Source organism: Jaculus jaculus, chromosome 2 (assembly GCF_020740685.1).
Source record: "Jaculus jaculus isolate mJacJac1 chromosome 2, mJacJac1.mat.Y.cur, whole genome shotgun sequence".
NCBI lineage: Eukaryota > Metazoa > Chordata > Mammalia > Rodentia > Dipodidae > Jaculus > Jaculus jaculus.
In genome coordinates, this window is record NC_059103.1 from 39563432 (window position 1) to 39579793 (window position 16362).

General features: G+C 46.4%; 1 pseudogene; it reads left to right on the forward strand.

The window, feature by feature from the left end:
* Positions 1-743: 743 nt before the first annotated feature.
* LOC123458645 overlaps positions 744-16362 on the forward strand; it is a 50609-nt pseudogene continuing 34990 nt past the window's right edge.

Sequence of the window (16362 nt, forward strand, 5' to 3'; positions counted from 1 at the left end):
ACCTCTATCCATTGTGACAAATCCCAGGTCAGTCCCTCCCCAGGGGAGACGGAATTTATGGGGCAGGTCCGATACAATATACCTACTAGCCCTTGACCTCCAAAACTGACTTTGCTATACTCTGCCATATTCAGAGAACCCCAAGCCATGATACTGACTACTATCAAGCAGAAACACCAGCCAGCTTGGGATGATTGCCACCAGCTGCTATCCGCTCTCTTCACCTCTGATAAGAGGCAGCACGTCTATCAAACTGCCTGAGCCAGTCTGGTTAATTACCCAGGCCCCACAGATGCTGCAAACCCTGAATGATTCGCAGACACTGCCCTTCCAAACAAATGCCCAAACTGGGACCCCCAACACCTAAGAGGGAATAGAACCCCTCATCTAAATGAGGCGAGCAATCTTTGAAGGAACCTGAGAGGGTGCACAGCGAGCCATCAATCTGACCAGAGCGAGGTGACTCAGAAGCCACATGCATCACCCAGTCAGTTCTGTGAGAGACTCTGTGGCCCATGTCGATGTTTCACTCCATTTAATCCTGAAGCACAGCAGCACTGGTCCATGGTGAACAGAACTTGGTCCAGAAGTCAGCTTCAGACGTGCACCAAACATTACAGAAGCTACAAGGCTTCACTGGGATGCACACTGATCAATTCATTGGTATCACAGCCAAGGTGGTGGCTAACTGCAAGGAAACAGCACACAGAAAAAGAAAAAACCTGGAGAAAAAGGCTCACAACATGGCAGCGGACATCAAAGAAGAAAGTGCCACTGGAAGACAGAGACTGCCACCTGCCAGTAAGGGAAACCATCACCTCCCATTAGAAAAAGACCAAGATGCTAGAGAAGCTTCTCTTTTCAGATGGCAGTGACCTTGGGATGACTCAGAAGGCGTCATGGTGCTGGGAAGAAGTGACCAGAGTGCTCAGTACTGTAATATCTATATCACACCTTTCAAGGCTCAGGGTCTATTGCAGAAGAGGTGGCGGAAAGAGCCAAAGGAATGGTAGGACTCCTTACAACATGCTCCTCCCAGACACAAAATGGCCAGGATATCCATGACCTCACAATGCCTGACACTACCTACACAAGACCATCATAATAGGAGGAAAAGATGATGATATCAAAATAAAAGAGAGACTGATTGAGAGGAGGAGAGGATATGATGGAGAATGGAGTTTCAAAGGGTAAAGCGGGGGGAGGGAGGGCATTACCATGGGATATTGTTTACGATCATGGAAGTTGTTAATAAAGAGAAAGAAAGAAGGAAGGAAAGAAAGAAAGAAAAAGACCAATGTGCATGTTGTAAGGAAAAGGGCCATTGGAGGGATGAGTGCCCCAAGAAAAGGAAGGATCAAAAACACAAGGTTGTGAAGAGAGAAGACCCACCATGATTGCAATTTCCAAGCAGGCCCGCCCACCCAAGGTCAAGACACAGGATGGGAGACTGAATCTGACCGAGGGCAACTGGACTCAATCTCAATCCACTCCCAGGAGCCCACAATCAAAATAAACCAACTTAGCTGGTATTTGGAGCACACCCCCAAGGTGTGGGACATATGTAAGGAGATTGGCCTTGCTAAAGGTCATGCTCCTGTGGTGATGACCCACAAGCATGGGGACACCCCCATAAGAGAGAGGCAATACCCAACCTCCCTGGAAACTTAGTTTGGGATATCCCCCCACATCAAGAGTCTCAAAAAGGAGAAACTGCAAGAGATTCGATTTCCATGGAACATCGCGCTGCTCCTGGTACAGAAGCTGGGAACGGACGATTGTCAGCCGGTGCAGGATCCGCGCTGAGTCAGTGGCACCACTGAGACTCCACACCCTGTGACCCCCATATACACCCTGTCAGCTTGATTCCCCACGTGGTAGTTTCCACTTGCCTGGACTGAAAGGATGCCGCCTTCTGCTTGCGGTTAGCAGAAGCAAGTCAACCCGTCCTTGCCTTCGAGTGGGAAGATCTGGAGACAGGAACAAAAAGCCAGCTGACATGGACACAAGTACCTCAAGGTTCAAAAATCCCCCCACCATCTTTGGGGAGGGGCTGGCAAAAGACCTAGAAAACTGCCTACGTCAGGGTGCACTATGCCGCCCCCTCCAGAGAGGCCTGTGAAAGGGGCACTGATACAAGGTTACAGTTTCTACAGTTTCTGGATATGGCATCTCAGAGAAAAGGCTCAAATCTGCCAGGAGGAGTCACCTACTCAGAATACTACATCAGCTGGGGGAAAGGAAAATTGGGAAAACAACTGATTACCTGGTATCCTTGCCCAAGACTAAAAAGCAATCCCGGAATCCCCGGGGCAGCTGGGCTCCGCGGCTCTGAGTCCCGCAGCCGGGCCCCTGCACCGCGCGCTCCGTGCATCTGCAACAGACCTCTTTCCATTTTAAATGGACGCAAGAAGCTTTCAAACAACTCAAAGGAAAATTGGAGGAAGCGCCCATGTTAGCACTCCCTGCCTTTCGCCCTGAAAGTACATGAAAATAAGGGAGTCTTGCTCCAGGTGCTGACCCAGCAACTGGGATTGTGAAATAGGCGGTGGCATATTTGTCCAAGCAGCTGGACCCCGTGGTGCCCTTGGACGCCTGGAAGATTTGGCCCCATGACGTGGGTTGTTGTGGGCACGTGTCTCACAGCATTTACATATTGCCCAGGAGATGCTCGTGAGTTGGAGGCATGGAAGTGTTGACTCAGGACAGTTTCAAGAGCCATTTGGCCCATGTGTGTCCCTTGACGAAACTGTCTGACAAAACACAGGGGCTAATGTTTCAGGGATGGCTAGGTGGCCATCAGAAAATTTCCACCACCCCTCGGGGAGGTATTTCCCACGTTCAGACTCAAAGCAGTCCTCTTCATGTTCGGAGTCATGAAGCTTCTGGTCTTTTATCAAGACATTGGCATAGACTCCCACTGCCAACTGGAGTGCTTGGGTAGAAGCTGTTGGTAGAGGCTCAGCTTCAACGGTGGAATTTGAAGTGACCACTGAACACCCAGCAAGACATACCTCATCTGGCATGAAGCAGCTGCCATCAGTGAAGTATTCTACACTTGGGTCTTGGCGGCATCAGTCTGCTGGAAAACACTTCATCCATGATTAATACAATCATGATCAGGCCAGACAATCCCTATGGTGGCAGGGTGGCTGGATTGAATGTTCGCATGCAGTGAATGTGAACACGTGGACTTTCACCTAAGGGCCCTGGTATCTGATCATCCTTGTATTTTGTGATTGGTCTGCCTGTCACTGGGCTGTCTGGTCGCAATTAATGAAGGCTATGGTGGTCACCACTAGTAGTTCAGTGTTGTTGTTTTTTTTAGCAAAGTTTGACAATTTGGGGGAGCTTTCAGCAAATATCTTCTTGGGGTTCTCCAACAAAGGCTGCATTGACCATCCTCTGGTTGACTTGTGCTTTGGGATCAAGGGAGTGTAGAGCCAAAATGCTTCACATAGCTATTCATAAAAGTTTGTGGGCTCGTTTCAGACATTTTTAGTATCTCGGAACCTCTTATTTATGGCCTTTTTTCTTCTTTTAAGCCATTTATAAGAGCTTCTTAGTACCACAGAAGATGTTAGAACCCTATGTCATCATTTGGGTCCCACATTGGGCCAGAATCTGGAAATTGGACCTGAGCATAGGCTTGGACATTGTGCTGATTTGATTCAGGTGTCCCCCATAAACTTAGGTGTTCTGGATTCTAGATTTCCAGCTGATGGAGATTTGGGAATTAACGCCTTAAGGAGGCAGTGTATTGTTGTGGGTAGGCTTATGAGTGTTATAGCCAGTTTCCCCATGCCAATGTTTGGCACACTCTCTTGTTGCTATTGTCCACCTTATGTTGGCCAGGGGGTGATGTCCACCTTCTACTCATACCATCATTTTCCCTGCCATGGTGGAGCTTCCCCCTCAAGCCTGTAAGCCAAAATAAACCTCTTTTTTTCCCACAAGCTGCTCTTGGTTGGGTGATTCTTCCAGCAATGCGAACCTGACTGCAACAGACATTATCTTCACTGGAAGGGGCATGCTATTTTAGCCCTTTTAGAGCAGTTTAGAAGGGTCACTTCTCTGCATTTCTTTGTGTTGAATAGTGTCTGGAGGAGTTGATGGCAATCAATCCAGCTAGCCACCTGTGGGTTTCGATGATGGACTGCATGAGGTCTAGTAAGGCCTGAAGTTTCTCTGTATAGGAGGGAGATTTTTTCCAATTTAGGAGGTCTGTGGTAGTGAAAGGCAAGTAATGAATGTACATTGTCCTCCCTGAATATTTCCCTCCTGGTCACAATAGATTGATTCTCCAGTCTCATGTGGGGGCATCTGGAGTGCCTTCATCTCGATCGTGGCTTGAGTCTTAGGTTGGGCCCCTGTCCTGACATCATGGAGTGGGGATGTCTCTGGAGTTGTTGGTGAGAAAGGAGTGGCCAATGTTGGAGCTGTCATCTCTTGGCTTTCAGAGTGTGAATCTCAAGGCAGTGGCTGGTCACCTGGAGAGTCTCAGAAACATTGGGTAAAATGGAACAGTAGTGGTAGGTTTTCCTCTGGCTTACTAGGCAAACTTGGTTTTTCCTTTGTCCTCTTTTCCATCTGGCCTGGTCGCTTTTGATCCCAAGATGCTGTGGTCTGAGCTAGTATCAACTGGGATTTTCTGTCCAGATAGACTCTCAACAAAAGGAGGTGTTTCTGAACAGCTTCTTTTTTTTTTTTCAAAGGGCGATGCAAAAATAGTTTATTATGATATAGTTCATGTAAAATTAGGCAGTATTTACACAATAAAAATGGTTAGCTATAGCCATGGGACTCTAGCAAGTCACACAAAGGAATAAATATTTTGATGTTAGTACTTCAACTGTAGTGAATACTTGATCACAAACTTTGTAGGAAAAGTCACACCATAAAAATCTTGGACTTGAGAGGCAGTCTGAACTGAGCTCAGGACGCTGTCTTGAGAAGGCCATACTCTGGGCCCATCATTCCAGGGCATCTCAGAGCTGAGGCCTGACCTGGTCCTCACTGTGCTCACAACCTCCGTCGCTCAGTGAGTCTGAGCCTGGTTTTATTTATTTTTTCTGCACATAGTTTTTAGTTCAGAGATCAAGACTGATTACATCAGAACAGAAACTAAATTCCAACTATGATGATATAAGCCTGTAACTGCTGAAAGTGAGTGGAGTGGTCCTGTGACATGTCAAGAGCTTCTATAGATAGGAGCCACCTGTGTTTCTTGTTATTCCTAAGAGTGCACCTCCCTGGCAGACAGATGGGCAGCTGATCTGAGCCACTCACCCTGACCAAGAGTTCAGATTGCTGAGGAACTCCTGGGACTGGAATACTTCATACTTAACACAGTTCACTATGCAAAGCCACACGAGCTAATTACCACAGAACTGGTTCTGAATCCTAGCATTAAGACAGTAGGTAAGTGGTTAAAACCAAAGGCAAATCCTAAAATCATTTTAAATCCATTAACTGAAATTTTGTGGTAGAAATATAATAATGAACTTAGGTTTCCTTTACAATCTATTCCTAGCTAAAATAAAACTAGATATGTGACTAATTTATGAATGAGAAGAGCCAAGAGCACATCACCAGCAGGCTGGTGAGCTGTGTCTGATGACAGCTATGATTCAAGCTACATTTCCTTCTGGTAAACATGAGCGTACTGCTGAGGATGCCTCCCTCCACCCTGGCAGCTGCACCCGAGTGCACCCGTGTCCTGCAGGGTGCTGTGGCACTTCTACGCCCCTCAGTGCTGAGTGCTAAGTCCCTTCAGTTCTTCACCTGATGAGCTAGCTCCTCGCCAACACCCACACATTGACAGCCCCTGTGGGGTACCATGCCATCACCAGATACCTGGAGAACAGTGGCCCAGCTGCTGTGCAGAGCCCAGCTCCACAGGCTGTCACAGCCTGGAGCCAGATGAGAAGCTGCCTGTGTCCTTAGCCATCACCCAACCCCTAACCAAGAGCCTAAAGGAGTGCCAAGAAGTAGTCAAATCCCTCACTTTCCTTTTTTTTTCCAAGGCGGGAACACCTGCAACAAGAACCAGGCAGGGTGTCAGGGCTCGCTGTGACTCAAGACGTAGCTCACACTCTTCAGAGCTCTGTCGAGTGACCAAGGCTTTTACGAGATGAATCCTTACTGACGGTCTTCCAATGATTGGGTGGGATACAATGTACCAACACCGGCCTATCCACTTTAAAAAAGTGTCCAGGAAATTTTTACAAATCCAAACACACTTTGACAGGAAACTCCCTGCTGTCTTGGCTCAGTAGTATTTACACTGACACTTACTCTCAACCACATCCAGGAAAGTCTGCGGCAGAGAAGTGCAGGTTGTGGGCCACGCTGAGTGACCTACAGCGTGGTGGAGCAGCTTGCATTAGAAAGCTGTGCGCCCATGCTCTGGTATAGACTCTTAGGAGCTGGGAAGGCAGATGTTATCCCTTTAGCATGGCAAGGACAGCCGAGCTTTCCACTCCCTCCTTCAGCAGAAGGTTGAAGCAGTGGCATACCTAGCCTGCCCCAGGACTCATTCTCAAGATGGCTCAGGTCTGAACAGCTTCTTGACAGCAACCAATATAAGGGAATTAGCTGAGTTGTCTGTATGGCTATTTCATAGACCTTTGCAATGACCTTTTGTCTAAGGTCCTTCTGGATGGTCATTCTACATCAAAAGCTAGTCAGTCTATCTCACAGAAGGTATGCAACTTATGGGGAGTGAACTTTACCCCATATTCACCCTTAAAACTCTTTCTAAAATTTATTAACATACATTCCAAAGGAGATGATTTACTGTGCAAGCCCCCACATCTTGCCCTGTGTGAGTGTTGTACACTTAGAATGAGTCTTGCATCTTCCATCGCTGACCACTCCCTCACAGGGATGTTTCAGGCGCTCTCGGTTTTGGTGGTACCATACAAAGCCCAGTCAGGTTCCCCATGATGGGCCATGCTCAGCCATATGAAGTAACCATGGAACCCCAGATTGGGACTTCACACCTTGCTTCTCCATTTCACAGTATCTTTGTGTTCAGCCTTGCAGCAATGTAGTGAGTCACACACTTTCATATAGACATGGTCAGTTCAAGATCTCGATACTGCCCTCAACCCAGAATTCCAAGACAAAAATTCCAAAAATATTAACCAAAAGGGATCATGGTTTTGGCCCTGGCTGCTCATCTCATCCAGAGGCTACTCAGGTGCCCCTGGGTCTGTTCAGGAAATATCTTGTCAGAGGGTACTCCAGGACCCTTACCGAGGAGTTGATAGGGCTCCTTTGGTGGGATTCCTAGTGAACCCAGGTGCCACCCATTTAGTTGGGTAGTTCTCCAGAATCCCTCCTCTTGGTTCCTGTGTGCCTCAGGTTTCATTGTACTTCAGGGTTGTGTCTCCAGGGTGCCAGTTGAGTTGTTCCTCTTACAGACAAAAAGTAGTCTGTGGTGCCATCAAGGGGAAGTTGTCCTCCAGCATCATGGGGAGGACAAGCCCCAGAGATAAGGGAGGTGAAAAAGCCTTCTCATCTTTGCCGGGCTCTGCTGGTGAGTAGGTAGTGCTGAGGAAGGGCCATGCCAGCTGGTTCCTCCCAAGGGGTTGAGGAGAAGGGTGGACATCGGACAGCTCAGAACCTCGCCTAGTCACCGGAGAAAAACCACACTGAGACGGGAAATTTGTGGAAGCAGGAACTTGCAGGAACTCACTTTATTGTTACAAACAGTTGCCTATATAATGTTGGGGATGAAGGCAGGGATTTTAGGATGGGGGAAGAGGCAAGGGCCAATAGTAAACTGTGACTATTGAAATGATAATTCCAGCTCCTGCGCGGAAGTAGCAGGTAAGAAGCCATTAGGCATCTTGCTGAGTCCTAACTGGCCAGAGACAGGTCACCAGACTTTAGCTAGGCTCAGAAAGTTCCACTAGTCCTCACGCCCGGGCCTCTCAAGGCCCAGCACATCTTCACCTCCTCTTTCCTGGGCAACGCACCATGAAGTGAAGTTGGTCTTGACCTTCCTGGCCAGAGCCTTTCTCAGGCTTTCATGAATTAAGCCTGTCACTGCTGTTGAATTAGAGTCTTTCATTTTGTTCACTGTTAGTTGCCAGCTTTTTCTGAACAATCTATCCTCTGACCTTACCACTTCCTTTATTATCTCTAAGCAGAAAAATATTTTAATCAAAGGCAAAGATTATTATGGCCTGTTGTAAGATAAAACCTAAAGGAAGAAGAGATTCCATACTACATTAAAAATTTCATGTTTGCCAGGTGTGGTGGTGCACGTCTTTAATCCCAGCACTCGGGAGGCAAAGGTAGGAGGATTGCCATGAGTTCAAGGCCACCCTGAGAGTACATAGTGAATTCCAGATCAGCCTGAACTACAGTGAAGCCCTACCTCAGAAATCCAAAAATAAAAAAATAAAAATAACTAAATTCCATGTTCTACTTTCCAGATCCCATGTAAGCCAGAGGCACAAAGGTGAGGCAGGTACAAAGTTGCACATGCTCATTAGGTGGCACAAAAGTGTCTGGAGTTTGATTTCAATGGTTGAGGCACTGGTGTCCCAATTTTCTCTTTCTCTCTCTCTCTCTCTCTAAAATAATAATAAAAAATTCTCATGTGTAAGAGCAGTCTTTCTTACTCTTAAACAAAGAAAGATGCTAACTAATTTCATGTACAAGTTTCCCCTTTCCATCCTGTGTATCACTAAACCTTTCTTATATCTTAGTGAGGTAGAGAAGTAAACTTTCTGGTTTGATTTTTTTTTTTTTTTCTAAGATAGAGTCTCACACTAGCCCAGGCTGACCTGGAACTCACCCTGTAGTCCCAGGATGGCCTCAAACTCACAGCAATCCTCCTATCTCTGCCTCCGAAGTGCTGGGACTAAAGGTGTGCTCCGCAACACCTGGCCACTTTGTGGGTTTTTTAAGACTGTGTACTCTCTAACTTACCCTCCCTACCCTAATATAATTTGTGTCATGTCTCTTCATAGGAGTTGTTTCCATGTAGCTGTCTTATGTGCCATTTTGTGTCCTAAGAAAAGCTGCATAACAAAATCTGTGGCTATTTCAGTTACACATGTTTTTAAAAGTTTTGAGTACTCACTTTGCGTATGTCTAATTTTAAGATGTGTGCATGTATATATATATATAGACATTTTAAGATGATTTTGACTACTGCTTGCTTTTTAGAAATACAGTGCTTTCAAGGTTCTAACCTATCTAATTCTACCGCTCTAAAAGTCTGGCACTAAGGGGAGAAAAAACATCTGCTCAAAAATGGCAAAGCTGGGTTAGAGAGATTGCTCAGTGATTAAGACACTCGCCTGCAAAGCCTAAAAACCCAGGCTCAATTCCCCAGTGCGCATGTAAAACCAGATGACAAAGTGGCACATGCATCTGGAGTTTGTTTGCAGCAGTTGGAGGCCCTGGGATGCCCATTATCTCTGTCTCTCTATCTGTCTCTTCTTGCAAATAAATAAATAAATAAATAATATTTTTTAAAAGACTACAAAGCATTTTAAGGTTTATAAAAGACCCTAATGTGTTCATTATATCATAATTATAATTTCTCTTTTACAATTGCATTTGGGACAATAAAGTGAAATAGTCTCTAGCAACTTGGCCTAAGAACAGCCATTTTTTAAAATTTTTATTTATTTATTTTTATTGACAACTTCAATAAATGTAAACAATATCCCATGGTAATTCCCTCCCTCCTCCCTCTTTCCCCTTTGAAACTTCACTCTCCATTATATCCCTTCGCCCTCTCTCTTATTTTGATGTCATGATCTTTTTCCTCCTATTAGGATGGTCCTGTGTAGGTAGTGTCTGTTACTGCAAGGTCATGGATATCCATGCCATTTGGTGTCTGGAGGAGGATGTTTTGTAAGGAGTCTGTGGTGGTTTGATTCAGGTGTCCTTCATAAACTTAGGTGTTCTGAATGCTAGGTTCCCAGCTGATGGAGATTTGGGAATTAATGCCTCCTGGAGGGAGTGTATTGTTGGGTGGGTTTATGGGTGTTATAGACAGTTTCCCCTTGCCAGTGTTGGGCATACTCTCTTGTTGCTAGGTTTGCCTTATGTTGGCCACGGGGTGATGTCCACCTCTGCTCATGCCATCGTTTTCCCCTGCCATCGTGGTGCTTCCCCTTGAGCCTGAAAGCAAAATAAATCTCTTTTTCCCAGAAGCTGCTCTTGGTTGGGTGATTTCTACCAGCAATGCGAACCGGACTGCAACAGTAAAGTGGTACCGAGGAGTGGGATTGCTGCTAGACACCTGACTGTGTGGCTTTGGCCTTTTGGAGCTGATTTTCAAGAGGAATGTGGGAGGATTTGAAACCTTGGCATAAGAGATGCTTTGCAGTGCTGTAAGTACAGCTTAATGGACTATCCTGGTCAGAGCTGAAAGACCTGAAGGCAGTAAGAACTATGGACTGTGAGGTTTGGCTCATGAGGGTGAGAAAGAGCTTTGCTTGGACTGGGCTAGCAGTTTGTGTGAGAAGCTTGCTCTTGTGCCCACGTCCTGAGAAGTTGTGCAGGGTTGCTTTGCGTAGAAATGAACTGGTGTGAGCAGAGAGATATGGCACAGAAAGAAAAAGCTTTGGATGAACTGTTGCCCATTCAGCTGAAACTGAGAGATTACAACCTTTGAGACTGGGCTAGCTGACCTGTGCTGGGGCAAAAAGAAGAATGTCGACTCTTTTGAAGGGGCCTGAGTGCTCAAGGAGTGTCCTGTTCTTCAAAGTCTGCTTTATTCCCCCCTGGATTAACAAATTGGCACCCTACGTGGTATCGTAGATTATAAGAAATGCTGGAAAGAGGGTCATTGAGTTTGCAACATGGTCTTGTGTTTTGGAAATGGCCATGGGCAGTGTGAAGCGGGTTTGCTGGTTGCCTGCATAGAGACCCCATGGGGCCATGAGGATGAACCGTGGCTTGCTGTGGAGACCCAGTGGAGATGCCGGGACCATGAGATGGCTGCTGAGGAGCTGCCGGCCCCGATGAAGTTTCCCAGGACTGTGAGTAGCCTAGCTGGAGGGGCGGAATTGGAATACCAGAGACTTGTTGCTGGTTAGAATTATCCGACTTAGGAGATTTGTCACTGGCTAGAGTTGTTGGACTTAAAGCTATAGAGTTTGATGTTTGCCCTGGTTGTTTTAAATCTTGTATTGGTTGAATGTTCCTTTGCTATGCCTAGTGCCATCTTTTGCAGTGTGAATGTTTTTTCTGTGCCATTATGGGTTTTTTGAGGTTATTTTTTGGTATTATGGCTCAGTTAAAAGATCTTGGACTATGGGGATGTATGAACATCATTGGGATTGTTAAAAAACTATGGGGACTTTTAAAGTTAGACTGAATGCATTGTATTTTACATCATGTATGGATATCAGTTTATGGGGGCCAGGGGCGGAATGTAGTGGTTTGATTCAGGTGTCCCCCATAAACTTAGGTGTTCTGAATGCTAGGATCCCAGCTGATAGAGATTTGGGAATTAATGCCTCCTGGAGCGAGTGTATTGTTGGGGGCAGGCTTATGGGCTTTATAGCCAGTTTCCCCTTGCCAGTGTTTGGCACACCCTCCTATTGCTGTGGTCCACCTTATGTTGGCCAGGGGGTGATGTCCACCTCTGCTCATGCCATCGTTTCCCCCTGCCATTGTGGAGCTTCCCCTTGAGCCTGAAAGCAAAATAAATCTCTTTTTTCCCAGAAGCTGTTCTTGGTTGGGTGATTTCTACCAGCAATGTGAACTGGACTGCAATAACCACTATTGCACCTATTGGCTCATTTGGCCTACCTGACTAAATTTAAGGCTATAGTCCACTCTTGAGTATCTTCACTGGTGATTGCTCTCTCTCCCATTGAACTGCATGCAGCATGGCTTTTTCCAGCTTCCTGTCAGCTGGTCTACATGGAGGAGGTTTTCAGCTCAGTTCCAGCAGGATTTCTCAGTGACCTTGCAGCCCAAGTATGTGGAGTCTTCATCAGTTGGGTCTTACCATCTATCCCTGGTGGGAAACCAAGGGCCTTGGCAATGGCCTGTAATGTTTTGAGGGTATCAGGGACCTCCCCGGCCAGCAACTCACTGGAAGTTATCCCACCCTTGGCACTGAAAATTTTCTAGTAACAGTCTATGGCTTCTGAGTATTCCACTGAAGGACAGCTATTTTAAGTTATCAGGCCCTACAATAAAACAGAGGTCAACAAATGATTCTGAGAATGAATAACTAGAGGCAAAGACGTGGGTTTGTGGTCCAGATACTTTGTGATCTAGTGATTACTTCAGAATTCCAACTGTTAATTTCTGCTTGGATAACCAGGCTTGCTTGGTTTTGCTAAAGTATATAATGAAAATGTTGGGGGCTTTCCAAACCATCTTAAATAATGTGGTTTTTGCCTTCAAAATGCTGCTAAACTCAATGGTCAGGAATGCACTGAGGAATGAATTCTATGTTCTGTGCAGATGCTGGCCAGACACATCTCAGTTGGGTGGTCTTGGTCATTAATTTGAATTTTCAACATTTTGGAGGCCCCAGGGAGATTTTAAATTCTTCTCATTAACTGTCCCCTGAGTCTGACCTCATAGCCTTGACCACTTAGGACTCTACGCCGACTATTAGGTGGAGGACCCAGGGTGCAGCTGCTAAGGGCATTTGTCTAGGTCTTGGAAGGAAGGATTGGCAGTCAGGAGATATCAACACTGTGTGCGCAGAGTCATCTGGTCTGAAAAGCCTCCAGAGGTAAGGGGGATTCAGTGGAAGGCTGGACACAGCAATACTTCCCTAATCCCAGACAGTGGCGAGACATCGCCCCGACCCCTGGTCTGGTTGTTTCAGTTTGTTGTGGCCACATGTCTTTCTCCTTTTGTTCTGTGTTTGTTTTGTCACTCTGTATCTAGTTTTTATTGGATTTTGCTAGAAGGCTGCCTATGGAAATTGACAACTCACCGTAGGGCAGACAAATTCCACATCTAGCCCTTTACAATGTTTCTTTAGGACCTTTTCATTTTTTTTGGCAGACAGCCTCTGACTTGGGCACTACGTGTGATGCCTTCTCCCTCAGGAAATTCTGTGAATTAGACTGGTCATCCTTTGATGTACGGTGGCCACCAGAAGGAACATTTGACCTCCCAAGTGCATATCGAATTGAATGGGTTATCCTTGGGCAACCTGGACATCCCCATCAGGTTCCCTATATTCTAACTTAGATTGAGATAGTTACTGAAAAGCTCCCTTGGCTTCAGAAATGTGCTAACAATGTCATCGATCAAGCTCTAAAATACTGCTTTCTATTGAACCTAAGAGCCAAAAGTCTTCCCCCTCCTTGCAGGAGCCCCCTAAGCCAGTCCTACAGCTTGATTCACTCCTAAGCTGGCCATGCACCAGGACCCCTTAATAACCCCCTAAAACACCCTCAGCCCCACTCCTATCCATGTGCCAGGCTCCTGGAACTAGAGCCCCCCTCATGGTCTATGTCCCCCTTTCCACCAGCAATCTCTATAATTGAAAACAGCAGAACCCTTCCTTCTCTAAAAAACCTCAAGGTCTTACCTCTCCTGGAGACTATCTCTTCTTCCCACCTGCCCACTTGGGACAATTTTGCAACTTCTCTTCACGACAGAAGAGCTAGACCAAATCCAGAAGGGAGCTCTGAAACATGTCATGGGACCGGGCGGGACCCCACTGAGGACCCTATCCATCTGAAAAGGGCCTTCCCTCTCACCCACCAAAACTGGGACCACAATTCAGACCCAGGTAAGGAGGCTCTTGACAATTACCACTGGCTTCTGTTGGTGAGAGTCTGAGCTGTGCCATGGAAACATACACATTTGTTCAAGGTGAGTGATGTTGTGCAGGAACCTGATGAGTCTCCTAGAACACCTCCTGGAGGCCTACAACACATACACTCCTATAGACCCTGGAGCTCCTGAAAATAGGAGAGCTCTGAATATTGCTTTTGTTTCTCAGTCCGCGCCAGACATTAGGAAGAAACTGCAAAAGCAGGAAGGATTTTAGGGAAAGTTCTTGTCAGAATCAGTGGAGATAGCCAGGTGGATCTTTAATAACAGAGACACACCTGAGGATAAGTAAGCTGAGAAGATCACCAGGATCATGGTGGTGGCTCTCCAGGAGCTCCTCTACGGACCACCAAGAGGCCAAAAAGCACCAATTCAAAGGGCGACCCTGCTAGATAAAAGACTATAATTAGATAAAGATCAGTGTGCTTACTGTAAAGAGACAGGACATTGGAAGAACAAGTACCCAAAGTGGCAGGAGAGAGCCCCTAAGGTTTTGCAGTTGAGTAAACAGGACTGACGGGGGCTCCTTACCCTGAGCCCCTCCACAGCCCATGGTCACACTAAAAGTGGGGGACAAACCAGTTATCAAGCCCTGGCTTTTAGACCAACCAAGGATCAGATTCTCAAGGATAACTCTTTTCAACCCCGGGCCACCCTCCTGCCTGATAATAATCCTGAGGAACCGGTTCACGACTGTCTTGAAGGCCTTGAATCCATCCAGGGCCTCCAGCCTGTCCTCACAGACATTCCATGAGACAACCCCGATGAGGTATTGCTCACTGACAGTTCCAGTTTTATTTCTTATAGAGTCAGGTATGGGGGCAGTGTTGGTAACATTGGAAAAGACGTGGGCTTAAGCTCTTGGGCATGGAACCTCTGCTCACAAGGCTGAACTGATAGCATTGACTCAGGCTTTGAGATATGGAAAGGACAAGGTCATAAATGTGTACACCAAAGTCATTATGACTTTGCCATGACACATGAACACAGAGCCCTCTATCAAGAACAGGGACTGCTTACATCTGAGGGAAAACAAATTTAAAATACTCAAGAAATATTGGCCCTGTTTGAGGCCACTTGGCTCCCTAAACAAGTGGCTATTATCCATTGCCGGGGCCAGCAGACCAAGCAGCCAGAGAAGCTGCCTTAAAACCAGGGACTCCTTAAGGTTCTTGTGGTGTCCCCTCCTCTTGAACTGCCCGGTTGACCTGACCACATGGAAGAGGACATGAAATTGGGAGACACACTCCAAGTCACAACAGTGCCCTCGGGATGGAAGAAGTTGCCAGATGGTAGGGTTCTTCTCCCACGTGAGCTAGGATGCACATTGCTCAAAAATCTTCACGAGAACATCCATTTGGGCTCTACAAAACTGACTGAATTACTTAGATAACACTTCTACAGCCCTGACCTTGGTCTAACAGCCAAGGATCTAGTTACCAGGTGTGTAACCTCTCATCGAGTGAACTAAGGTGGCCCTCTACTGGTGCCCAGGGTAAGAGCAGAGGAACCTTCCCAGGTGACCATTGGGAAATTGATTTTACTGAAGTTAAGCCAGGACTTTACGGATATAAGTATCTACAGGTAATGGTGGACACTTTCTCAGGATAGATAGAAGCATTCGCTACAAGGACTGAGACAGCTCAAATAACTGTGAAAAAGCTGTTATAGGAAGTAGTTCCCAGGTTTGGCCTTCCCCTAGCCTCGGGGTCCGACAATGGCCCAGCTTTCACAGCCCATATCTCTAAATAAATAGGAAAACCCTAGGAATACAGTGGCACCTCCATTGTGCCTATGGGTAACAGAGCTCAGGGAAAGTAGAGAGGATGAATCGAACTCTTAAAGAAATGTTAACCAAATTTATTTATTTATTATCGTTATTATTATTATTATTATTATTATTATTGTTTGTTTTTCGAGGTAGGGTCTCACTCTAGCTGAGGCTGGCCTGGAATTAACTATGTAGTCTCAGGGCGGCCTCGAACTCATGGCGCTCCTCCTACCTCTGTCTCCGGAGTGCTGGGATTAAAGGCATGTGCCACCACACCCGGCCCAAATTTATTTTTGAAACCAGCAGGGATTGGGTGAGCCTCCTTCCTGCTGCCCTCTTAAGGGTAAGATGTACTCCTAATAAGAAGGGATTTAAAGTCTGGTGTGATGGCACACGCCTTTAATCCCAGCATTTGGGAGACAGAAGTAGTAGGGTTGCCATGAGTTCGAGGCCGCCCTGAGACTACATAGTGAATTCCAGCTCTGCCTCAGGTAGAGTGAGACCCTATCTAGAAAAAAAGGGGGGGATTTACACCCTTCAAATTACCCTCCATGGTAGACCTCCCCCTATATTCCCTAAACTGGGGAAAGAACATCTGTTAGAGGTTACTAATCATGACCTTCTCTGGTCCCTTCAGGCTCTCCAGCCAACTCTCCAGAAGATTTATCCCCTAGTCCTTGAGGCCCACAAAGGACCTGAATTAGAACTGTCACCATCTTCATTTGAGCCTGGAGACCTGGTCCAGGTGAAGAGACACAGTCCCAGTAACCTTCAGCCTCGTTGGCAAGGACCTTTCACCA